Consider the following 27,585-nt stretch of genomic DNA (forward strand, 5'->3'; position numbering starts at 1 on the left):
CAATGGCATCTTTCCCCTGTTGCTGGTCTAGCCCATCAATCCCACTCCACTCACCCATAAGAAAGCCTCACAATTTGGCCCATTGTCTTCATGCCTCACCTTCAACTAAACCTTGTTTGCTGCTCAGGAAAATGACTGGGCTTTTCAAAAACACTTAAGTGACCTAGGATCACAAGTCTCTACTGAAAGTCAATAGGACTTCTGTTCCTAAGCCACTTATATTCCCTGATCTTCAATGGGATTTATGCTACTTAGGCACAGAGCTGGTAAAAATACAATAGAATACAATAAATAATTAGACAAAACCTTTTTTTATGTTGAAAAATAGCATTTTGTTGCAACAGAAATATTTCATGGAAATATATCGGTTTCAACAAAAGTGTCATTCGGGTATGTTCTTAGGTCCAGGATGGAATTACTGATCAAAGTGAGAACAAATGATAAGAACTAATGCCATAGCCTGGTGGCATGGGCACTTGCCAAGGTCTGAGTTCCACTTCTGAATCAACCAGAACTGGAACTTGAACACAATTCTCCCATGATCTAGGTAACTGCTCTAACCACCTGGCTGTAGCAGGTTGATCTCTTGTACATCTCTTTTCTACTGCCAAAAATTTTGAAAAGTCTTGTGTTCTTTCCATATCAGAACAAAACATAGCTTGAAATCTTGAGATTTTTTTTCTTTTTTCAAAAAATGAAATTCCAATTTCCAGCTGGTCCTACTTAAACCCTTTAGAAAATCCCACCCCAAATTCTCAGGTACAAGGGATTGACATCAGAAATTAGAAATTATGTTTATCACTTATTGTGTGTCTTCTGGTAGAACCTTAAGGTCCCATCTATGGTTGGGACTCCATTGTGTTTCACAAGGCACAAACATAGCACAGAATCCATCCCTAGTCCAAAAATCTTACACTCTAAAAGACAAGGCAGGCAAGCAGGGAGAGACAAACAACAAAAAAACTGTTTCTCAGAAACACAGTAAATGTTTCTTCTTTTCTTCTTTGCCTCATTAAATTTACTATATCAGTAAATTCCACAGGTTAATGTATTAGAGCTGCTTGGAAATGTTCCATTCTCCCATTTTTTTGATTGACACTGTCTTTTTGATGAAACAGAGATTTTTGCAAATGAATCAGTTAATAAAATAATTTGGGGACTTTCATCAAAACAATAACAAGAAGAAGTAGTTTCTGGTGACTAAAGAACAAAATGTTTTGACTGAAAACTGAACACTTCTGGTTTATTGAAGCCTTTTTTTTTTTTTACAAAAAACTGAAAAAAAAAAAAAAGAAATTTGTTGAGGATAACAACAGTTTTGGATAAATTTTTATGGAAAAAGCAACTTTCCCAATTTACAAATAATTGTATTTCCTTTGTTCATCCTAGATTTCATCCTATATTAGAAAAAAAGTGATGAGATAGACTCATTCCTTGAGTACAGGTGTGTTGATTCTTCAATGAGGCAAACTTTTTGAACAGCAATTTTCAGGTAGCTCACATTACTAAGAAAGGCAAACCTATTTCACAATACAGTTACTTTAAACTATAATTCCAGAATAGGCTGGATCAGGCTAGTGGATCAAACTTACCATGCCTTCTGATAGAGCTTGTCAATACAAACTCCCTTCATTCACAAGGTTTTTTCTCTCCGGATGACACACAATAGCCTTGGCTGCTGAAAAATGGTGCATCATAACATGGTTTCTCTTGCTTTCTCCCCATCTAAATATATAACAAATACAGGAATATTTCACACCTGGTTCACATTTACATTAAGGTCATATTACACCACTGTAATAATATAAAGGGACCTTAAAATGTATGTAATAAGTATAATTCACTCTGATTTAAAACCTCCATTCTACTGCCAGAGTGGTGTGAAGTGTTAGTATAAACGATAATCTGCCTCTTCGAAACCAAAAGACTCCGACAATTTTTTTAGATGTTGATGTTGATAGGAATCTCCCTCCACCATCATCCAACTGGCTTTACCCCTACCTACCTTGTTAATGAACTGCAGCTCAAATTGGCTGCATGAGGGGGTTGGTTTTGTACTCCACCCCCATCTTCCCAACACCCTGAGGATATTCAGTCTCAACAGAATTTCACAGACTTCCCTAGAATGTGTAACAGACTCTACTGAGTCAGGCTGGTCTCCTGGTGAAAGCACAGTACTGGCAGCCTGGACACCAGCATTCTAGTCCTGTCTTTGCCAAATGCTCACTACACAGGGGGAGCTTTGGTGTGTTACTTAAGTTCCCTTCCCCAGCCTCATTTTCCCTACCTGTAAAATAATGACAATAACCCATTACTTCTTGTTCCACCTTCTATGGACGTGGAGAACAATTGATCACTGTCCATTTTATAACAGCACTTAATATATTTGAGGACTATCAAATCCCCCCTCTGTCTTCTTTTCTCAAGACTAAGCATGACTAGTTTTTTTTACCCTTTCCTCCTATGTCAGGTTTTCTAAACCTTTCATCATTTTTGGTCTGGAAGTTCTGAAATGTTTATTTATTTATTTGTTTGTTTATTTATGATTCAGGGTAATAATAATAAAAAGATGAAACTTTGAAGATTACTATGGAATGGGTGTTCCGTGTTCTGACCAGCACAGGTTTGGATCAAAATGGATGTTTTGCCATTTCTGAGTTTAATTTTTTTGGAATGTTTCGTTCCACAAAAAATCTCCAAATTTTAAATATTCATCCAGATTTTGATAAAAACCAATTTCAAATTTTAAAATATTGGAATTTCCTCTACAATGAAAATTCCAACCAGCTCTAATTATGGCTGGGACTTCCAAAGATGCCAAAGGGACATAGGTGCAAAAATTCTACTGAAACTCTCTCAGGCTCCTTTGGTAAACCCAGCCTATGTCTTTACCCTCCTTTGAAATCCCCAGCCTTAATAAGTAAAACACTTTCAAAAAGGTAGGGGGATACAAAGGTAAAAGTTAAAGTTTATTTACACTCGGATGATAAGACTGGTCTAGATACAAATATTCAAAAATAGAAATAAGTCAGGCATCAAGGGGAAGATATTTAAAGGTATTTAGGAACCTAGTGGGATTCTCAAAAGCATCTAGGTGCCTATCACCCATTAAAATCAATAGTTCCCATCAACAGTAATTAAACTTTTCCCTTTTAATTCCTTTTTGTTGAAAAATGACCATTTTCAAAAATGAAAATGTTTGTAAAGAACTGTTGACTTACTGAATTTTTGTTTTCTTGTCTTGAATGAAATTTTTCATTTCATTTTCTGTCAAAGTTTAAATGGAAAACTTTATAGAAAACATTATTTAATTTTTTCCATTTAACAACAAGTAGGACCCCGCAACTTAAAACCCTTAAAAAGGGAAATAAGTTTGATTTTTTGAAATTATTCACTAATTTAAAAAGAAATTCCTGCATGTTTTTCTTTAGTCTGCTGTTTAACAATTTTTCAGCTATTGAATCAAGGAACAGACACAATGTCATGTGAGTTGGCCAACCAGTCAAACATCACAGATAATGAAAACACCGTAGTTGCTACAAATTTAAACTTTGGATTTGCACTCAGAAGTTTGTCCTATGTCACTACGATCTTGATCCTGCACACACTTCATGCACAAGCTTTCTTTCTAGTGTGAGTAGTCCCCATTAGAGTCAAACGGACTACTATAAAAATATAATTTAGCACTTGAGTAATGAACTCAGGATGGGGGCCTAGATGTGAATTGCTAAAAGTAATGTCCGCATAGGGCCTGATCTAAAGGCCATTTAATTCAGTTGAAAGATGTTCATTCATGCCAATGGGCTGTTGATGAGACCTCTAGAAAGATTTAGGTTCCTGAAGGTGCACATAGGTGTCTTGTGGAAACGTTAAAAGTACCTAAGCAGGTTAGGTGCCTAACTACCACTGAAATCAATGGGATTTTGGTGCCTCATCTGCTGAAGTGCTTTTGAAAATCCCATTAAACAACTATCTGCATCTTTAGAAACTTAAATACCTTAGAAAATGTCTAATCTAAACGTCCGGTAGATTTTCAATAAAAATTAGATTCCTAGAAGGCAGATATTTAATGGTATTTAGGTGCCTAGCTGAATCTTTAGGTGCCTAAATTCCTTTGCAAATCTGACCCTTAGGCACTTCTGAAAATTTTATCCAAATATAAAAGGTGTAAATGTAAAATTGGAACCAGGATTAAAAGAATAACAACAAGAACACTTATCCCCAGTTTCCCTGAGAATTTCCTTTCTTCTAGTATTAAGGTAAATGGATCAGTCTTGTCCTCTGCTATTTTCTCCTTCAGGAATCTCTGCTGTGCTCTGCGGCAGGCAGGATTTTTCTTTGTTCCTCAAAGGCTCTACAATGACCATTTTACATTGGTCTATGCCATGTCAGAGAATTATAATTTCTAATTCCAGCACATTGCCAAACGTGAACTCCTAATCTTTTCTCCTAGATCCTCCCTCACTCTCCATTGTCCCACTCATTTCAAAACTCAGCTAACCTTCCCAACACATAGCTTTGGAACACTGGGGTTATTTATGTGTCTTCTTCTTCTTCTGTGCCCATGATCATGATTTTTGCCTTTGGTGAAGATTTTCAGAGGGAAAGAGAGCAGTTATGTGGCCCAACTCCCATAGAAAATCCTTTGAAAATCTCCCCCTTTGTATCTAACGTTAAAACGATTTTACATTTTGCCCAGGATCAAATTCTAACAAGCAAGGAACAAACTTCATGACTAGGCTTGGAAGGATTAGATTTGTATTGGTAAATGTTGGTAAACGTCAATTTCACCATACACACAAACTGATGAAAATGTATTTCCATCGATAATACCCAAAATTTACAGATAGGCAAAATAAGAAAAATGCTGCTGAAGAACTTATTAGAGTCAAAATCCAGTGATTTAGACTTATGAATTGGGCTTGTTACAAACAGATTAGTGAATGAATAGTAAAAATAGGTATGATATGTTGAATTAAGGATGTTTACTTTCTATAGTTTAACATGTGATGTTGACAATTTGTGTTTTAATGGTTTATAGAGCTTTCACTTTTCGAATCTCAGTGTCAACTATCATTTGTCTGACAGTCTCCCTCCCCCCACCCCCATAATTTTGTACAATTATGAACATTGAAATAAATAAAAAGTGGAGAAAATGCTTAAAAATAAACATAGATATTCCCCATCAAAATTAGAAATAATAAAAATAAAATGCCACCAATCCTATTCATGACATATTAACACAGGGATCGGCAACCTGTGAGTGGCACACTGCCTGCCCGATGAGAGGAGGAGGAGGAGGGGCCGGAAAACGCCACGCTGGGAAAGAAGCGGGGGAGGGGGAAGCTTGGCTGCCGCAGGACCAAGCTTCTGTGTCCTGCCCCCGCAGGGGAGAGCGGTGGGAGTGGGTGCTGGCCCCCTGCCCCACTCAGCCCTCCCCCCCCCTGCCCACCGCTCTCCCCTGCGGGGGCAGGACTTAGAGAGAGACCCCTTCTAAAAAAACGTTAAAATGTATTACCGGCATGTGAAACCTTAAATTAAAGTGAATAAATGAAGACTTGGCACACCATTTCTTAAAGGTTGCCTACCCCTGTATTAACATATAAGTGAGAACAGAACAAGAATTTTATATAGAATTATGTACCAGACAGTGCTTAATTGTCAATGCTCATTAAAACCTGGTCTACACTGTGGGGGGGAATCAATCTAAGTTACGCAACTTCAGCTACGTGAATAACGTAGCTGATGTCAACATACTTAGATCTACTTACCGCAGTGTCTTCACTGTGGTAAGTCAACTGTTTATGCCCCCTATTGACTCCGCCTGCGTCTCTTGCCTCAGTGGAGTACCGGAGTTGACAGGAGAGCACTCACTGGTCGATTTATCGCGTCCAGTGAAGACGCGATAAATCGACCCCTAATGGCTCAATCGCTCCGAATGTAAGTGTAGACCTAGCCTAAGTATAATCCCTAGCTTTTGGCAATGCTTTTCATCAGTAGATCTCAAACCATTTTCCTAAGGTGGGTAAGTAGTATTATCTCATTTATTTACAAATGGGGAAACTGAGGCACGGACGGTTACTATGACTTTCACACAGTAAATCAGTGACAGAGCTGGGACATACTCCAACTTCTTATTTCCCATCTATCAGACCAGGCTACAGCTGAGATTTCAAAAGCTGCCTAAGGGATTATGGGGCAAATTCTTAAAGGCTTTTAGGTGTGTAATGGGATTTTTCAAAGCAGCCATGTGTCTAACACCCATTGAAATCAAGGATTTTAGGTGCTTAGATGCTTCTAAAAATCTCATTAGGTGCCTAAATACCTTTAAAAATCTGGTTCTTAAACAAATGCCCATGAAAATTAATGAGGAATGGAATCCATGTGGCATTTGTGGCTATGAAAACCTAAGTCTACCTCTAAGAGAACTATCCAATCCATTTTTACATTCTTATTTCTGTGACTCAATAAATTACAGCAGCAGCATGTTCCCACAGGTCTTTCATATAGTTATTTTCTCTTATGCATTCGAAAGTCAAAAAAGATGAGTGAAAGCCAGAGAGAGAGAGAGAGAGAGAGAGAGAGAGAAGGAAATATGTTACAGATGTACCAATTACTCACTGTGGGGAACCTATTCCTTCCAACCAGATATGGCCCAGTAGGTCACATTACCAAGTATACAAAAAATATGTATTAATACAAGTGGTTTAAAGTATATTTCTGAGGTGCTCTGTCTGTCTCTCTCTCTCGTGAACCTAGCTTATTAGCTTTTGCTGACAGAACTAGCCGGAACAGACCTCCTTGACACATTATCTTCTCTCCTTAGAATGAAGTGTTCTTGGATTCTGAGAAAAAAATACATTGTGAGTGGGGGTGCCATATTTTTTCCTCCAGCTATAAATCAAACATTTAAAGGTTTCATACACAAAATCTTCCTACTTATTGCATACATTTCTATATTGATTAGAATCTCATTCCATTACCATTTCATCATCACCCTGCTGTCTTTTCCCCTTACCTGCTTTGTTTATGTATGGCAACTCAACAGGTCTTAGAAATAAGACTAATTTATATTCCTCAGAAGTGCTCTTCGTATTTGGGCTCAACAGAATTTCACTGTCTTCTCTAGAATGTGCCAAATCTCTGGCTTAGTAAGGACGGTGACCTTGGTTAAAGAAGAGCACTAGAAGTTAGGAGACTTTGGTTCTGTGTTTCCATTGACTTGCTGATGGACCACTGTGAAATTGTTTAAGTTCTTTGTTCCTCGGTTTCTCCGTTTGTAAAAGATAAAAGGACAGATTTCTAAAAGTATTTAGATGCCTATTGGAATTTGCAGAAGCACCTAGGAACCTAAAACTCATTCATTTCTGTGGCTGTTAGGTGACTATGTACTTTTAATAATCCCACTAGGTGACTAAATACTTTTAAAAATATGGCCCTAAGTGGCTGCCCAAAGTTAGGCAACTATGTCCAAATTTAGGCAACTTAATAGGTGGTCTAAGATACAGAAGTATAAAACACCAGAGGCTAAAGACATTCAGATGCCTAAAGACAGGCAGATAGGCACCTAGTGGGAATTTCAGAAGTACCTACGCAGGTTAAGCACATAACACCTATTGAATTCAATGGGATTTATGTTCCTAGGCCTTTGAAAATCCCACTAGACACTTAGGGTATGTCTACACTATGGGATTAATCCGAATTTATATAATTCTAATTTGGGAAACAGATTGTATAAAGTCGAATCTATGCGGCCACACTAAGCACATTAATTCGGCGGTGTGCGTCCATGTACCGGGGCTAGCGTTGATTTCTGGAGCATTGCACTGTGGGTAGCTATTCAATAGCTATCCCATAGTTCCTGCAGTCTCCCCCACCCATTGGAATTCTGGGTTGAGATCCCAGTGCCTGATGGGGCAAAAAACATTGTCGCAGGTGGTTCTGGATACAGCCTCACCCCTCCCTCCCTCTCTGCATGAAAGCAACGGATGGCAGACAACCATTTCGTGCCTTTTTTCCTGGGTGAACACTGCAGACTCCATACCACGGCAAGCATGGAGCCCGCTCAGCTCAAGACAGCAGTCATGAAAATTGTAAACACCTTGCACGTTCTCGTGGAGTTTATGCTGAGCCAGGACCAGAAAAACTAGGTGAGGAGGCAGTGGCAGCGGCAGCGCAGTGACAAGCATGATGAGGACATGGACATGGACATGGACACAGACACGGACACGGACACAGAATTCTCTCAAACCGCGGGCCCCGGTGCTTTGGAGATCATGTTGTTAATGGGGCAGGTTCTATTCATGGAACGCCGATTCTGGGCAAGGGAAACAAGCACAGACTGGTGGGACCGCATAGTGTTGCAGGTGTGGGATGATTCCCAGTGGCTGTGGAACTTTTGCATGCATAAGGGCACTTTCATGGAACTTTGTGACTTGCTGTCCCCTGCCCTGAAACACCAGAATACCAAGATGAAAGCAGCCCTCACAGTTGAGAAGCGAGTGGCGATAGCCCTGTGGAAGCTTGCAACGCCAGACAGCTACCGGTCAGTCGGAAATCAATTTGGAGTGGGCAAATCTATTGTGAGGGCTGCTGTGATTCAAGTAGACAACACAATCAAAGAGCTGCTGATATAAAGGGTAGTGACTGGGAAATGTGCAGGTCATAGTGGATGGCTTTGCTGCAATGGGATTCCCTACCTGTGGTGGGGTGATAGATGGAACCCATAACCCTATCTTGGCACTGGAGCACCAGGGTACCCAGTACATAAACCGCAAGGGGTACTTTTCAATGGTGCTGCAAGCACTTGTGGATCACAAGGGACATTTCACCAACATCAACGTGGGCTGGCCGGGAAGGGTTTGTGACACTCACGTCTTCAGGAACACTACTCTGTTTAAAGGGCTGCAGCAAGTGACTTACTTTCCGGACCAGAAAATAACCGTTGGGGATGTTGAAATGCCAATAGTTATTCCTGGGGACCCAGCCTACCCCTTAATTCCATGGCTCATGAAGCCATACACAGGCAGCCTGGACAGGAGTCAGGAGCTGTTCAACTACAGGCTGAGCAAGTGCAGAATGGTGGTAGAATGTGCATTTGGCCGTTTAAAAGGTCACTGGTGATCGTCACTGATTCGCTCAGACCTCAGCCAAACCAATCTCCCCATTGTTATTTCTGCTTGCTGTGTGCTCCACAATCTCTGTGAAAGTAAGGGGGAGACCTTTATGGCGGGGTGGGAGGCTGAGGCAAATCGCCTGGCTGCTGATTACTTGCAGCCAGACACCAGGGCAATTAGAAGAGCACACCAGGAAGCACTGTGCATCAGAGAAGCTTTGAAAACCAGTTTCATGACTGGCCAGGCTACAGTGTGAAATATCTGTTTGTTTCTCCTTCATGAAAACCCGCCCCCTTTATCGACTCATTCTCTGTAAGGAACCCACCCTCCCCCTTCCCCCAGCTTGCTTTCAAACCAAATAAAGTCACTATCATTTAAAAATCATTTATTCTTTATTAATAGATTATAAAAAGAGGGAGGGAAACCGGGTGGGGTTTGGGAGGAGGATCGGTGGGAAGGAAAAGGCCACTAAAAAAAGGTTAAAAAAATGACAGCCTTTTGCTTGGGCTGTCCACTGGGGTGGAATGGGAAGGTGTACGGAGCCTACCCCCCTGCGTTCTTACACGTCTGGGTGAAGAGGCTATGGAACATGGTGAGGGGGAGGGGGGTTATACAGGGGCTGTAGTGGCACTCTGTTATCCTGCTGCCATTCCTGAAACTTCACCAGACGCTGGAGCATGTCTGTTTGCTCACGCAGCAGCCTCAGCATTGCATCCTGCCTCCTCTGATCTTCCTGCCGCCACCTCTCATCTCGAGCGTCTCTCCTCTCCTCACTTTGGTCCCTCCTGTCCTCATGTTGGTCCCCCATGTCCTTCACGTTGGTCCCTCCTGTCCTCACATTCACTGGCTTCTTTCCTATACTTTGAAACCGTGTCCTTCCACTCATTCAGATGAGCTCTGTCACTGCGGGTGAATTCCATGATTTCTGCGAACATATCGTCTCGCATCTTCTTTTTCCGACGCCTTATCTGTGATAGCCTTCGGGATGGAGGAGGGAGGCTTGAAAAATTTGCAGCTGCTGGAGGGAGGGAAAAAAGGAGAGAATTTTTTTTAAAAGATACATTTTGCAGAACAATGCTTATACTCTTTCACGGTGACCAACACTATTCATATTACATAGCACATGTGATTTCTGTGAAAGGTCGCATTTTGCCTCTTAATATTGAGTGCCTGTGGCTTTGCTGCTAGAGATCACAGACGCAGGTCCGGGCAACAGAATTCGGCTTGCATGCGGCCATGGTAATCCATTGTCTTTTGGCTTCTGCGCCCTCCTTTCCCACATACCAAGCAAAGCCCGTTGACTGCTGCAGTTTTCCTGTTAACCTTCAGCAGCAGAAAACAAACTAACCACGCCCCCCATCCAATTCTCTGGATGATCGCTTTATCCCTCCCCCCGCCATGTGGCTGGTATCAGAGAAGATTCCTGCAGGAACCAAACTAACACCCCCCACCCCCCCTCCCGCCATGAATTCTCTGGGATGATTGCTTTACCCCTCCCCCCACCACGTGGCTGGTATCAGGGAAGATCCCTGCTAGCCAAACGCGAAAAGCTCTTGGCCAATTTCCCCCCCCCCGCCCCCGTGCTTGGCTAACTGCAGGGAAGGATTTCTTTTTCAGCCACAGGCAAACAGCCCAGTAGGAACGGCCACCTCTGTCCCCTTAATTAAATTCCCGTATTTCAACCAGGTTACCATGAGCGATATCACTCTCCTGAGGATTACATAGCAAGATAAAGAACGGATGTTGTTTGAATGCCAGCAAACACTGGGACCATACGCTGCCAGGCTTTGTCATGCAATGATACCAGATTACTTGCTGCAAGCATGGCGCGGTCAAGTGTCCTACCATGGAGGATGGAATAAGGCTGCAATGCCCAGAAACCTTGTGGCAAGGCTTTTGGAGTACCTCCAGGAGAGCTTCATGGAGATGTCTCTGGAGGATTTCCGCTCCATTCCCAGACACGTTAACAGACTTTTCCAGTAGCTTTACTGGATGTGAATGCATCCCAAGTCCTCAGGGCAAAATAATCATTAAAAACCCTTGCTTTTAAAACAAGTTTTATATTTTAAAAGGTAAGCTCACCTGAGGTCCCTTCCATGGGGTCGTGGTCTTGGATACTGGGTTGGGAGGGTACTTCAGTCTGGCTGAGAAAAAGATCCTGGCTGTTGGGGAGAACGGAGTGCAGGGTGCTCTCTGCAAGCTCGTCCTCCTCCTCCTCCTCTTCCCCATCTGCAGAATCCTCAGGTGTAGCTGATGAGATTATCCCTGCCTCGGAATCCACGGTCAGAGGTGGGGTAGTGGTGGCGGCCCCCCCAGAACTGCATGCAGCTCGGCGTAGAAACGGCATGTCCGCGGCTCTGACCCGGAGCGACCGTTTGCCTCCTTTGTTTTTTGATAGGCTTGTCTGAGCTCCTTGACTTTCACGCGGCACTGATCTGAGTCCCTATTGTGGCCTCTCTCCATCATGCCCTTGGAGATTTTTTCAAAAGTTTTGGCATTTCGTCTTTTTGAACGAAGTTCTGTTAGGACTGAATCCTCTCCCCATATAGCGATCAGATCCAGTACCTCCCATACGGTCCATGCTGGTACTCTTTTTCGATTATCGGCCTGCATGGTTACCTGTGCTGATGAGCTATCTGTGGTCACCTGTGCTCTCCACACTGGGCAAACAGGAAATGAAATTCAAATGTTCGCGGGGCTTTTCCTGTCTACCTGGCCAGTGCATCTGAGTTCAGATTGCTGTCCAGAGTGGTCACAATGGTGCACTGTGGGATAGCTCCCGGAGGCCAATACCATCGAATTGCGGCCACACTAACCCTAATTCGAAATGACAAAATTGATTTTGGCGCTACTCCGCTCGTTGGGGAGGAGTACAGAAATCGATTTTAAGAGCCCTTTATTTCAAAATAAACAGCTTCGTTGTGTGGACGGGTGCAGGGTTAATTCGATTTAACGCTGCTAAATCCGAATTAAAGTCATAGTGTAGACCAGGCCTTAATAACCTTTGAAAATCTGGTTCTAAGACACTTTGGTGCTTTTGAAAAATTTAACTCTAGTCTACACAAAAAGTTGTACTGACATAATGAAAGGTGTGATTTTATACCAATTTAGTTAAAACAGTGCAACTTTGTGTGTGGACATTATTATATTGGTTAAAACCTCACTTTTATCAATTTTCAGGTGCAAACTGAACTGATATAACCCGTTTTCCACCTAAGAGTCCACAAAGGCACAAAAGTTGCAGTGGACTAAATAAACATATTTAAGTTAAGTTGCTATGTCTTCTCTGTATAGACAAGCCCTAGGGACAGATTTTTTAAAGTATTTAGACACCAAGTAGAATTTTCAAACCTTCTAGTTGCCCAACATCCATTCAAATCAATGTTTTTGGTACCTAGGTGATTTTGAAAATCCCACAAGTGCCTAAATACCTTAAATAATCTGGCCCTAAATCACTTTTGAAAATAGGATTTACAGTTAAATTTTCAAGTTCAGCTAATTGATTAAAGAGCCAATGATACTTAAGTTCCTAAGTCACCTAGGTTCTTTAGAATATTTTACCCTAGGGCTCTCTAGTGTGCTTTAACGTAGTGTAGTTTGAATTCTAGAGAATTCAATGGACGTTAGACACCAAGGTGCTTTTGAAAATCCTGCTACGCACCTGTTTGCATCTTTAGTACCTTTATACCTTTGAGGATCTCAGCCCTAGTGCTTAGCTATCCAGATCCACTGGGTTGTCATTGTGCTCATGAAATCCTGAACTGGTCAGAGCATTTGCCATCCACATGGGTGTGAAAATTACTGAACAATATCAGGCATCATGCTGGTAAATACAATGGGATTTTGCTGGGCTAAGGACTGAATAAAATGTAAGTAAAAGGCAAAAAAAATGCTAAAATTATGCACCTGATCTTCCTTCCCCTTACAGAGATTTAGGCTGGGATTTTCGAAGGAGACTAAGGCCTGGTCTACACTAGGCGTTTATGTCGAAGTTAGCGCCGTTAAATCGAATTAACCCTGCACCCGTCCACACTGCGATGCTATTTAGTTCGACATAGAGGTCTCTTTAATTCGACTTCTGTACTCCTCCCCGACGAGGGGAGTAGCGCTAAATTCGACATGGCCATGTCGAATTAGGCTAGGTGTGGATGGAAATCGACGCTAATAGCTCCGGGAGCTATCCCACAGTGCACCACTCTGTTGACGCTCTGGACAGCAGTGCGAGCTCGGATGCTCTGACCAGCCACACAGGAAAAGCCCCGGGAAAATTTGAATTTGAATTCCTTTTCCTGTCTGGCCAGTTTGAATCTCATTTCCTGTCTGGACATCGTGGCGAGCACAGCAGCACTGGCAACGATGCAGAGCTCTCCAGCAGTGATGGCCGTGCAGTCTGTGAATAGAAAGAGAGCCCCAGCATGGACTGATCGTGAAGTCTTGGATCTCATCGCTGTGTGGGGCGATGAGTCCGTGCTTTCCGAGCTGCGATCCAAAAGAAGGAATGCAAAGATCTACGAGAAGATCTCTAAAGACATGGCAGAGAGAGGATACAGCCGGGATGCAACGCAGTGCCGCGTGAAAATCAAGGAGCTGAGACAAGGCTACCAGAAGACCAAAGAGGCAAACGGACGCTCCGGATCCCATCCCCAGACATCCCGTTTCTACGAGGCACTGCATTCCATCCTCGGTGCGGCCGCCACCACTACCCCACCAGTGACCGTGGACTCTGAGGATGGGATACTGTCCACGGCCGGTTCCTCGGACATGTTAGGGGACGGGGAAGATGAGGAAGGAGATGAGGAGGGCGAGGCAGTCGGCAGCTCTCACAACGCTGATTTCCCCGACAGCCAGGATCTCTTCATCACCCTTACAGAGATCCCCTACGAAGCGTCCCCAGCCGTTACCCTGGACACAGAATCTGGGGAAGGATCAGCCAGTAAGTGTTGTAAACATCTAAACATTTATTTTTAACAAAACAGGAATATTAACAATTAAAAGAATGGGTTGTTCATGATTAGTGTGCCCTAGGCGCTTAACGGTTTAGTAAGGGGCAGTGCAAGTTTTGAAAAGAAATCTAGCAATGTCCGGTTTTCAGTGATTGTCCTGCACAAGCCGCTCTACTGTTTATTCCCTGCTACTGCAGCTACAGTAAAATGCGGTCTATGTGTCCGGGGATAGAGCAGTAATCCTCCTGGGACATCTCGATGAAGCTCTCCTGGAGGTAATTGGAAAGCCGTTGCATGAGGTTCTTGGGGAGAGCGGCCTTATTGGGTCCTCCGAAGTACGACACGTTGCCGCGCCACGAGATTATCAAGTACTCGGGGATCATTGCTCTGCACAGCAGGGCGGCATACGGCCCTGGTCTTTGGAGGCTTTCCCGGAGCATTCTCTCTTTGTCGCTCTCGGAGATCCTCATCAGGGTGATGTCGGCCATGGTGACCTGCTTTTAATTAGGTAGGGGAATGTTAGTGTTGGGACTGCTTTCCCGTTCCTTTACAGAACTGTAACCGCTGGTTTGCAGCCACGCGGTGGAGGCGGGAGAGGGGCAGCCGAAAGGGATCGTTCCCGGGGACAGCCGCGAGGGGGTGGGACAGGGGCAGAGTTCCCGCTTGCCGGATTGCTGGCAGCAGGGACTGACATTGATTTAAATGTGAAATGAGGCCAGTGGTAATATAAAAGTTTTAAACTGCCACAAGTGTACGGCTTACCATGTCTGCCTGCAACAGAAATTCCGTTGTGTTGCCTCGCTTCTCAAATGTGCTGTTCAAGACCCCAGGCACTGAATGCGAAGGCCGAGAATTCGACCTTGTGCTGAGTGCGCATGTGAAAGGTGCTGTGCATGGTCTTGTTCACAGAGAAAGACTATGTTCTTTGTTCACAACTACATTTATCTTTCTTAGGAATTCACTCCCTTTTTCCCATTTCCACAGCCCCGTCTGCGACTGTCTCACAACCTAGCCTGTAATCACACTCCCAGAGGCTAGCGCGGATTAGGCGTAGGAAGAAGAGGACACGGGAGGACATGTTCTCTGAGCTTATGGCCTGTTCCCAAGCCCAGGCATCACAGCAGACCCAGTGGCGGGAGAACTTGACCCGAATGCACCAAGCCAACATGGATCGGGAGGAGAGGTGGTGGCAGGAAGACCAGCAGGCGACTCAAACGCTGCTTGGACTACTGAGGGAGCAAACGGACACGCTCCGGCGCCTTGTGGATGTTCTGCAGGAACGGAGGCAGGAGGACAGAGCCCCGCTGCAGTCCATCTCTAACCGCCCTCCCCCGCCACCAAGTCCCATACCCACCTCACCCAAAGTGCAAAGAAGGAGAGGCGGCAGAGTCCCTGCTAAGTCTCACTCCACCCCTGCAGAGAGCTCTAGTAGCAGAAGGCTCTCATTTCCCAAAATTTGAAAAGTTCTTTCCTTCCCGCCTGACAGAAGCCCACGTCCAAGTTTCACCTCCCAATGCCATGTGTAGTTGATAATAAAAAATTCGTTTCTGTTAACTACTGTTTCAATCATGTTCTTTTGGAGGAGGAGGGGAAAGGGAGTTGGTAATTGGACAGGACAGTCTCCTTTGGCAGGGTACATAGTCGGGGGCAGGCACAGCAGCAGGGCACATACACAGTGCAGTGATGCAGTGACTAGTTACCCCGGTTAGTCTGGGAGGTTGTTTTGATGTAATGTTGGGGGGGGGGTTGCTCTGTGACTTTGTGGCGGGGGAGGGCAGTTACAGATCTTAAGCGCCGGTCCTTAGGCAGGATCACAGAGCCACACAGCATGGGATCTGTAACCGTCCTCCCCCTGCCACAAAGTCAAATAGACCCTCCATACACACAGTCCCGATCAGGAGGGTTGACAGGCTCCGTTGAAACAAGCATCCCACCGCAGCGGAGCCTGTCAATCCTTGAGTTTAGAAGCTGCATTCGCGTCACAACACTACACCCGCTCCGCACCACAGTCTGCGTCCCAGTTTTAAAAAATTCCCGCGAAAACAGTATTAAAGAAAACGGTGTGCTTTAACAAAGTAGAACTATTTTTATTTCCACACATGTGTTGGAGGGGGGGTGAAGGGGGTATGTAACTGGATAGGATAGTCAACATTACCTGGGTAAAGAAACGGGGGCAGGTTTAGCTTCTCAGTACACAAACTATAAAGTCACAGGTTACCCTGCTCACTCAGGAACTTTGCTTTCAAAGCCTCCCGGATGCACAGCGCTTCCCGCTGGTCTCTTCTAATCGCCCGGCTGTCTGGCTGTGAGTAATCACCAGCCAGGCTATTTTCCTCAACCTCCCACCCCGCCATAAAGGTCTCCCCCTTGCTCTCACAGAGATTGTGGAGCACACAGCAAGCTGCTATAACAATGGGGATATTGGTTTCGCTGAGATCACAGCGAGTCAGTAAGCTTCTCCATCTCCCTTTGAGACGGCCAAAAGCACACTCCACCACCATTCTGCACTTGCTCAGCCGGTAGTTGAAGAGTTCTTTTTCAGTGTCCAGGGCGCCAGTATAGGGCTTCATGAGCCAGGGCATTAGCGGGTAGGCTGGGTCCCCGAGGATGACTATAGGCATCTCCACATCCCCAACAGTTATTTTGTGGTCCGGGAAGTAAATACCTTGTTGCAGCCGTCTAAACAGACCAGAGTTCCTGAAAACACGAGCGTCATGAACCTTGCCCGGCCATCCCACGTAGATGTTGGTAAAACGTCCCCTGTGGTCCACCAGTGCTTGCAGCACCATGGAAAAGTATCCCTTTCGGTTAATGTACTGGGTGGCCTGGTGGTCCGGTGCCAGGATAGGGATGTGAGTTCCATCTATGGCCCCACCGCAGTTTGGGAATCCCATCGCTGCGAAGCCATCTATGATCGCCTCCACGTTTCCCAGGGTCACTACCTTTGGCAGCAGTACATCAACGATTGCCTTCGCTACTTGCATCACAACAACCCCCACAGTAGATTTGCCCACCCCAAACTGGTTCGCGACTGACCGGTAGCTGTCTGGCGTTGCAAGCTTCCAGAGGGCTATGGCCACTCGCTTCTGTACACTCAGTGCAGCTCGCAACCGGGTGTCACTGCGCTTCAGGGCAGGGGACAGCAACTCACAAAGTTCCAGGAAAGTTCCCTTCCGCATGCGAAAGTTTCGCAGCCACTGGGATTCATCCCAGACCTGCAGCACTATGCGGTCCCACCACTCAGTGCTTGTTTCCCATGCCCAGAATCGCCGTTCCACGGCATCAACATGACCCATTGCCACTGTGATGTCCTCGGCGCTGGGTCGCCTGCTTTCTGACAGGTCTGTGCTACTCTCAGACTTCAGGACATCACCGCGGTGCCGTAGCCTCCTCGCCTGACTTTTCTGCATCTGCCTCAGGGAAACCTTTATGATAAGCTGCGAGACGTTGAGAGCGGCCACAACTGCAGCGATGGTCGGAGCGGGCTCCATGCTCGGAGTACAGTGGCGTTCGCGCTGTCAATGACTGGAAAAGCGTGCAAACTGTTTTCCCGCCGGCGCTTTCAGGGAGGGAGGGCGGGAGTGATGGACGGATGACGACAGTTTCCCAAAAGCACCCTCGACACATTTTGTTACCCAGAAGGCATTGCCGGCTACACCCAGAATTCCAATGGGCAGAGGGGACTGCGGGAACTGTGGGATAGCTGACCACAGTGCACCGCTTCGAATGTCGACGCTTTCACCGTTAGTGTGGATGCACAAAGTCGAATTACTGTCCTTAGTGTGGACACACACGTTCGACTTTGCAATATCGATTACAAAAATTCGATGCAAGTAAAATCGAACTACTCTCGTAGTGTAGACAAGGCCTAAGGGAGTTAGGTGCCCAACTCCAATTTAAATTAATAAGATTTGGGGACCTAAATTCCTGTAGGCACATTTGAAAATACCAGTCCACTTTGGCATGGACTTAATTGAGGCAGGACTGGCCCCTAAAGCAGAAGCTACTCCTCATAATAGTGTAATAGATGTGAGAAGAGAATCAGGATCTGTGACTTTATGGCCATTCAAATCCGTGAGAGATTCATAACATCGCAAGGCTTATAAACATGGACACCTCATTCTAAATGATAGGTCAGAGCTCCTAAATGTAATGAGCTGCAAAGATGAGAGCATATGTGTTTCTGGATAGAATACAGAAATTGTGACTTGTTCCAGTTCAGAGCCAGTGGCCAGATTCTATACGCCTTAGGGTGAAAATCATCCGGTGCAGAGAAGGACTTACGCCTAACCCCCAAAGTATCACTTAAGAAGGTCTTCATTAGTGCTTCATGTGAATTCAATTCCTCATGTCAGCTTGGGCCACAGGACCAAAGTCATAGGTTGATAGAAAATCTACAGCTGATACAGTGAGTTGATGACCTGTGTGATATGAAATAGTAAGTCTTTGCCCACATTGTGGTGGAGAAATATCAACATTGCATTTGTCACCAATTTGCACCCTGTTGTTGGAGTCTAAGGAAAGCATCTGTAACAGTGACCAGTATCTGGTGTTGGAAGAGTCATACTCATGGGTCTCGTATGGTGAATAAATTTGGACAGCCTAGGGTAATACTTACGCTAAGCTAACTGGCTTCAGCCAAGTCTTTGCTTGACATGAGTGTTGCTTGTGAAATTCGTCCATAGGTAGAGACTTGTTTAAACAATGCTTACAGTGGCTGTGTAAGACAAAGGTGTTGTTTTGAACTGTGTTGAAGGACATAGATAAAAGGAAGTTAATCCATACAATACATAAAAGGTATTGACAAAAAGTCCCTGTATTGTGAAAAACAGAAAAGTCCCTATATTGAGTGGTACGATCAAAGTAAATAAACCAATTGAAAAAGGGACATGATAACATGAAAATGGCATGGACAGAAAAAGTTATGTAAACTGAAGGATGCAAATGTATATACTATGGGTTATATAAGACACAATGCTTAATGTTGATTGGATGGTCATACAACTTGTAAAGGTATAAATATGCTAGACTATAAGGGAATAGTTCTGTTTAGGTTGGACATTAGAAAAACTTCCTAATTCTCAGAGTGGATAAGCACTGGAATAAATTAACTAGGGAGGTTGTGGAATATCCATTATTGAAGATTTTTAAAAGCAGGTTGGACAAACACCTGTCAGGGATGGTCTACTCTAGATAATACTTAGTCCAGACTTGAGTGCAGGGGATTGGACTAGATGACCTCTCAAGGTCCCTTCAAGTTCTATGATTCTATGATTCTGTTAGCCTTTTAGACTTCTGTTGTGTATTGAGATGAAGTTTTCAGAGAACTATTCAAAATGACTCCAAGATATCTTTCTTGAGTGGTAACAGATAATTTAGAACCCACCATTATCATTTTATATGTATAGTTTGGATTATTTCTTCCAATGCACATTACTTTCACTTATCAATGTTGAATTTCATCTGCCATTCTGTTGCCCGGTCACCCAGTTTTCTACAGTCAGCTTTGGACTTAACTATTTTGAATAATTTTGTATCATCTGCAAACTTTGCCACTTCACTGTTCATTCCCTTTTCCAGATCATCAGTGAATATATCAAACAGCACAGGTCCCAGTACAGATGCTTGGGAGGCCCCACTCTTTACCTCTTTCCATTATTAAAACTGATCATTTATTCTTACCCTTTGTTTCCTATTTTTTAACCAGTTACTGATCCATGAGAGAACTTTTCCTATGATCGCCTGAGTAATTTTCTTCAGAGCCTTTGGAGATGGACCATGTCAAATGCTTTCTGAAAATCCTAGTACACTATATAGATTCATAGATTCATAGATTCTAGGACTGGAAGGGACCTTGAGAGGTCATCGAGTCCAGTCCCCTGCCCTCATGGCAGGACCAAATACTGTCTAGACCACCTCTGATAGACATTTATTTAACCTACACTTTAATATCTCCAGAGATGGAGATTCCACAACCTCCCTAGGCAATTTATTCCAGTGTTTAACTGCCATGACAGTTAGGAACTTTTTCTTAATGTCCAACCTAAACCTCCCTTGCTGCAGTTTAAGCCCATTGCTTCTCGTTCTATCCTTAGAGGCTAAGGTGAACAAGTTTTCTCCCTCCTCCTTATGACACTCTTTTAGATACCTGAAAACTGCTATCATGTCCCCTCTCAGTCTTCTCTTTTCCAAAAAAAACAAACCCAATTCTTTCAGCCTTCCTTCATAGGTCATGTTCTCAAGACCTTTAATCATTCTTGTTGCTCTTCTCTGGACCCTCTCCAATTTCTCCACATCTTTCTTGAAATGCGGTGCCCAGAACTGGACACAAAACTCCAGTTGAGGCCTAACCAGCGCAGAGTAGAGCGGAAGAATGACTTCTCGTGTCTTGCTCACAACACACCTGTTAATACATCCCAGAATCATGTTTGCTTTTTTTGCAACAGCATCACACTGTTGACTCATATTTAGCTTGTGGTCCACAATAACCCCTAGATCCCTTTCTGCCGTACTCCTTCCTAGACAATCTCTTCTCATTCTGTATGTGTGAAACTGATTTTTCCTTCCTAAGTGGAGCACTTTGCATTTGTCTTTGTTAAACTTCATCTGTTTACCTCAGACCATTTCTCCAATTTGTCCAGATCATTTTGAATTATGACCTTGTCCTCCAAAGTAGTTGCAATCCCTCCCAGTTTGGTATCATCTGCAAACTTAATAAGCGTACTTTCTATGCCAGTATCTAAGTCATTAATGAAGATATTGAACAGAGCCGGCCCCAAAACAGACCCCTGCAGAACCCCACTTGTTATGCCTTTCCAGCAGGATTGGGAACCATTAATAACAACTCTCTGAGTACACTTATCCAGCCAGTTATGCACCCACCTTATAGTAGCCCCATCTAAATTGTATTTACCTAGTTTATCGATAAGAATATCATGCGAGACCGTATCAAATGCCTTACTAAAGTCTAGGTATACCACATCCACAGCTTCTCCCTTATCCACAAGACTCGTTATCCTATCAAAGAAAGCTATCAGATTGATTTGACATGATTTGTTCTTTACAAATCCATGCTGGCTATTCCCTATCACCTTACCACCTTCCAAATGTTTGCAGATGATTTTCTTAATTACTTGCTCCATTATCTTCCCTGGCACAGAAGTTAAACTAACTGGTCTGTATTTTCCTGGGTTGTTTTTATTTCCCTTTCTATAGATGGGCACTATATTTGCCCTTTTCCAGACTTCTGGAATCTCTCCCGTGTCCCATGATTTTCCAAAGATAATAGCTAGAGGCTCAGATACCTCCTCTATTAGCTCCTTGAGTATTCTAGGATACATTTCATCAGGCCCTGGTGACTTGCAGGCATCTAACTTTTCTAAGTGATTTTTAACTTGTTCTTTTTTTATTTTATCTGCTAAACCTACCCTGTTCTCATTAACATTCACTATGTTAGGCATTCCTTCAGACTTCTCGGTGAAGACCGAAACAAAGAAGTCATTAAGCATCTCTGTCATTTCCAAGTTACCTGTTACTGTTTCTCCCTCTTCACTGAGCAGTGGGCCTACCTTGTCTTTGGTCTTCCTCTTGCTTCTAATGTATTGATAAAAAGTCTTCTTGTTTCCCTTTATTCCTGTAGCTAGTTTGAGCTCATTTTGTGCCTTTGTCTTTCTAATCTTGCCCCTGCATTCCTGTGTTGTTTGCCTATATTCATCCTTTGTAATCTGTCCTAGTTTCCATTTTTTTATATGACTCCTTTTTATTTTTTAGATCATGCAAGATCTCATGGGCCTGGTCTACACTACGAGTTTAGGTCGACTTTAGCAGGGTTAAATTGAATTAAGCCTGGACACATCCACACAATGAAGCCCTTCCTTTCGAATTAAAGGGCCCTTTAAACCGGTTTCTTTAGTTGACCTCCGATGAGGGGATAAGCGCTAAAATCGGCCTTTGCAGATCGGATTTGGGGTAGTGTGGATGGATTTCGATATTATTGGCCTCCGGGAGCTATCCCACAGTGCTTCATTGTGACCGCTCTGGACAGCACTCTCAACTCAGATGCACTGACCAGGTAGACAGTAAAAGCCCCGCGAACTTTTGAATTTCATTTCCTGTTTTCCCAGCATGGAGAACACAGGTGATCATGCAGAGCTCATCAGCACAGGTAACCATGATGGAGTCCCAGAATCGCAAAAGAACTCCAGCATGGACAGAACGGGAGGTACGGGATCTGCTCGCCATATGGGGAGACGAATCAGTGCTAGCTGAACTCCGTAGCAGTAAAAGAAATGGCAAAATATTAGAAAAGGTCTCAAATGCCATGAAGGACAGAGGCCATAACAGGGACGCACAGCAGTGCCGTGTGAAAATTAAGGAGCTAAGGCATGCCTACCACAAAGCCAGAGAGGCAAACAGAAGGTCTGGGGCAGAGCCGCAAACATGCTGCTTCTATGCAGAGCTGCATGCCATTCTAGGGGGTGCAGCCACCACCACCCCAACCGTGTACTTTGACTCCGTCAATGGAGAAACACGCAACAGGGAAGCGGGTTCAGGGTACACGGAAGATGATGTTGAAGAAAATGAAGATAGCTCACAGAAAGGAAGCAGAGAAACCGGTTTCCCCAACAGCCAGGATATGTTTATCACCCTGGACCTGGAACCAGTAATCTCCGAACTCACTCAAGGCGTGCTCCCAGACCCTGAGGGCACACAAGGGACCTCTGTTGAGTGTACCTTTGTAAATATTACACATGGTTTAAAAGCAGCAGTGTTTAATGATTAATGATTAATTTGCCCTGGCAATTGCAGCCAGTACAGCTACTGGAAAAGTCTGTTAATGTGTCTGGGGATGGAGCGGAAATCCTCCAGGGACATCTCCAGAAAGCTCTCCTTCATGTACTCCGAAAGCCTTTGCAAAAGGTTTCTGGGGAGGGCTGCCTTATCCCATCCGCCATGGTAGGATACTTTACCACGCCAGGCCAGTAGCACGTAGTCTGGATTCATTGCATAATAAAGCATGGCAGCATATGGTCCCGGTGTTTGCTGGCATGCAGACAACATCCATTCCTTATCGCTCTTTGTTATCCTCAGGAGAGTGATATCATTCACGGTCACCTGGTTGAAATGGGGTGATTTTATTAAGGGGGCATTTAGAGGTGCCCGTTCCTGCTTGGCTGAACAGAAATGTTCCCTGCTGTTAGCCACGCAGTTGGGGGGAGGGGTGAAGGGATCATCCCAGAGAACTGGGGGTATGTGTGTGGAGGGGGTAGTTGGGTTTCTGCTGCATGTTAACCCGGAAACCACAGCCCCTCCTTTTACATTGCAAACCCATTTTAAATGGCCAACCCAACGGGTCCTTGGTATGGGAAATGAGGTGCTACTGTTTGAACCTATTCCCACATATTATGAGGGTTAAAAAAGCCAAAAGACTGTGGCTTACCATGGCTGCCTGCAAGCCGAATTCTGTTGCCTGGCACAGCGTGAGTGATCTCTCACACCAAACTGGCAGGCTCTCAATATAAGAGGAAAAATGCGACCTTGTAATGAAAGCACATGTGTTGTGTAATGTGAACAGCAAAATTTAATGTGAAAGAGTGTACTCATTGTTCTCTAAAATGTGTCTTTTTTAACCACCTCTCCCTTGTCCTCCACCAGCTGCAAATGTTTCTCCTTCGCAGAGGCTAGCAAAGATTAGAAGGAGAAAACAGCGAAGTCGGGATGATATGTTCGCTGAGCTCCAGATGTCCTCCCACGCTGAAAGAGCACAGCAGAATGCGTGGAGGCAGTCAATGTCAGACTACAGAAAAGCACAATATGAACGAGAGGAGAGGTGGCGGGCTGAATCGCGGGATGAACAGAGCAAGTGGCGGGCTGTAGAGGATAGGTGGCATCAGCTTGCAGACAGACAGCAAGAGTTGATGCTCCGGCTGCTGGAGCATCAAACTGATATGCTCCAGCCTATGGTTCAGCTGCAGGAAAGGCAGCAGGAGCAGAGACTGCCGCTACAGCCCCTGTGTAACCAACAGCCCTCCTCCCCAAGTTCCATAGCCTCCTCACCCAGATGCCCAAGAACATGGTGGGGGGACCTCCGGCCTCCCAGTCAGTCCACCCCAGATGATTGCCCGAGCATCGGAAGGCTGGCCTTCAATAAGTGTTAAAGTTTTAAAGTTTTAAACTGAAGTGTGTCCTTTTCCTTCCCTCCTCCCCCACCCCTCTTGGGCTACCTTGGCAATTATCCCCCTAGTTGAGTGCTGAATTAATAAAGAATGCATGAATGTGAAGTAACAATGACTTTATTGCGTCTGCAAGTGGTGCTCGAAGGGGGAGGGGAGGGTGGGATGGTTGATTTACAGGGAAGTAGAGGGAACCGGGATTGGGGGGTGGGGCGGAGGGTTCATCAAGGAGAAACAAACAGATGTTTCACACCGTAGCCTGGCCAGTCACAAAACTCGTTTTCAAAACTTCTCTGATGCGCACAGCACCCTGCTGTACTCTTCTAACCGCCCTGGTGTCTGGCTGTGCGTAATCAGCAGCCAGGCGATTTGCCTCAACCTCCCACCCTCCATAAATGTCTCCCCCTTACTCTCACAGATATTGTGGAGTGCACAGCAAGCAGCAATAACAATGGGGATATTCTTTTCGCTGAGGTCTGAGCAAGTCAGTAAATTGCACCAGCACGCTTTTAAACGTCCAAATGCACATTCTACCACCATTCTGCACTTGCTCAGCCTATAGTTGAACAGGTCCTGACTACTGTCCAGGCTGCCTGTGTATGGCTTCATGAGCAATGACATTAAGGGGTAGGCTGGGTCCCCAAGGATCACGATAGGCATTTTAACATCCCCAACGGTTATTTTCTGGTCCGGGAAGAAAGTCCTTTCCTCCAGCTTTCGAAAGAGACCAGAGTGCCTGAAGACGCGAGCATCATGTACCTTTCCCGGCCATCCCACGTTGATGTTGGTGAAACATCCCTTGTGATCCACCAGGGCTTGCAGCAGCATTGAAAAGTACCCCTTGCTGTTTAGGTACTCGGTGGCTTGGTGCTCTGGTGACAAGATAGGGATATGGGTTCCGTCTATCGCCCCACCACAATTTGGGAATCCCATTGCAGCAAAGCCATCCACTATGGCCTGCACGTTTTCCAGATATCAGCAGGTCTTTGATTGCCCTGGCAACTTGGATCACAGCAGCCCCCACAGTAGATTTGCCCATTCCAAATTGATTCCCGACTGACCGGTAGCTGTCTGGCGTTGCAAGCTTCCACAGGGCTATCGCCACTCACTTCTCAACTGTGAGGGATGCTCTCATCCTGTTATTCTGGTGCTTCAGGGCAGGGGAAAGCAAGTCACAAAGTTCCATGAAAGTGCCCTTACGCATGCGAAAGTTTTGCAGCCACTGAGAAACGTCCCAGACCTGCAACACGATGCACCCACCAGTCTGTGCTTGTTTTCCGGGCCCAGAATCGGCGTTCCATGGCATGAACCTGCCCCAGTAACACCATGATTTGCACACTGCTGGGGCCCGTACCTTGTGTGAGGGCTGTGTCCATGTCAATTTCCTCATCACTCTCGTCACCGCGCTGCAATCACCTCATCAGCTGGTCCTGGTTTTGCTTTGGCATTTCCTGACTCTGCATATACTCCAAGACAATGCGCGTGGTGTTCATAGTGCTCATAATTGCCGCGGTGATCTGAGCGGGCTCCATGATCCCAGTGCTATGGTGTCTGCTCTGAAAAAAGGCGCAAAACTGACAGAGGGAGAGAGGGGCGACTGATGACATGGCGTACAGGTACAGGGAATTAAAATCAACAAAGGTGGCTGTGCATCAGGAAGAAACACAAACAACTGTCACACAGAATGGCCCCCCCAAAGATTGAACTCAAAAGCCTGGGTTTAGCAGGCCGTTGATTTCACAGAGGGAGGGAGAAGCAAATGAATACATGTATTTTTTACATCTTAAGCTGGCAGCAGATGGTGCAGCATGACTGATAGCCCTTGGCATCTTCTGGGTGCTTGGCAGAAGATACTGTACTACAACTGCTAGCCATCATCATCAAGACGGTTCAGTCGGACTGCTGGCAGGACTGAGTCTCCAGGAGACAAAGCATATCTGCCCAGGTGCCTCTGATTGAACTGTAATATGACAATGACGGATATCAATCTTAATACATCATCTACTGCCAAAAGGCCATGGGCTGCTGCTGTGTAGCAATGCAGTCCCATGTCTGCCAGCACCCAGATCGCCGATGACGGCTACCAGTCATACTGCACCGTCTACTGCCAAAAGGCAATTAGCGGCTGCTGTGTAGCAATGCAGTACCACATCTGCCGGCACCCAGATGACATTAAGGTGACGGTGAGCTGAGCTGAGCTGAGCTGAGCGGGCTCCATGCTGCCGTGGTATGTTGTCTGCACAGGTAACCCAGATAAAAAGGCGCAAATCGATTGTCTGACGTTGCTCTGATGGAGGGGAAGGGGCCTGACGGCATGTACCCAGAACACCCCGTGACACTGTTTTGCATCATGAGGCATTGGGATCTCAACCCAGAATTCCAATGGGCGGTGGAGACTGCAGGAACTGTGGGATAGCTACCCACAGTGCAACTCTCCGGAAGTCGATGCTAGCCTCGGTACTGTGGACGCGGTCCACCGGCTTCATGCACTTATAGCATTTTATGTGGGGACACACACAATCGACTGTATAAAACCGATATCTATAAAACCAGCTTCTATAACTTCAACCTAATTTCGTAGTGTAGACATACCCATTGTTAAGCCAAGATGGTCTTTAGCCACATTTTCTCTCTTTCCTAACCAGCAGAATAGTTTGCTTTTGGGCCCTTAATAGTGTCCCTTTGTAAAACTGCCAACTCTCCTCAGTTGTTTTTCCCCTCAGTCTTGATTTCCATCGGACCTTACCTATCAGCTCTCTGAGCTTACCAAAATCTGCCTTCCTGAAATCCAATGTCTCTATTTTGCTGTACTCCCTTCTACCCTTCCTTAGAATTGCAAACTCTATGATTTCATGATCACTTTCACCCAAGCTGCCTTGTACTTTCAAATTTTTAGTGAGTTCCTCCCTATTTGTTAAAATCAAGTCTAGAACAGCTTCCCCCCAGTAGCTTTTTCAACCTTCTGAAATAAAAGTTGTCTGCAATGCAGTCCAAGAATTTGTTGGATAGTCTGTGCCCCGCTATGTTATTTTCCCAACATATATTTGGATAGTTGAAGTCCCCCATCAGCACCAAATCTTGGGCTTTGGATGATTTTGTTAGTTGTTTATAAAAAGCCTCACCCACCTCTTGCACCTGGTTAGGTGGCCTGTAGTAGACTCCTAGCAAGACATCACCCTTGTTTTTTACCCCTTTTAGCCTAACCCAGAGACTCTCAACACTTCGATCTTCTATGTCCATCTCCACCTCAGTCCAAGTGTGTATATAGACTGAATCACCCTTATCCACATGTTTGTTGACCCCCACAAATAATTCTAATGCTTTAGTGAGGCATAACTTCCTTTACAAACAGTG

At 44.9% G+C, this 27,585-nt stretch overlaps 1 protein-coding gene across 1 annotated transcript in view; it reads left to right on the forward strand.

Moving 5' to 3' along the window:
* Positions 1-27,585, forward strand: part of LOC135974464 (maestro heat-like repeat-containing protein family member 1) — a 936,803-nt gene that overhangs the window by 180,586 nt on the left and 728,632 nt on the right. The window lies entirely within an intron of this gene.

The sequence above is a fragment of the Chrysemys picta genome, chromosome 12 (assembly GCF_011386835.1).
Source record: "Chrysemys picta bellii isolate R12L10 chromosome 12, ASM1138683v2, whole genome shotgun sequence".
Taxonomy (NCBI): Eukaryota; Metazoa; Chordata; order Testudines; family Emydidae; genus Chrysemys; species Chrysemys picta.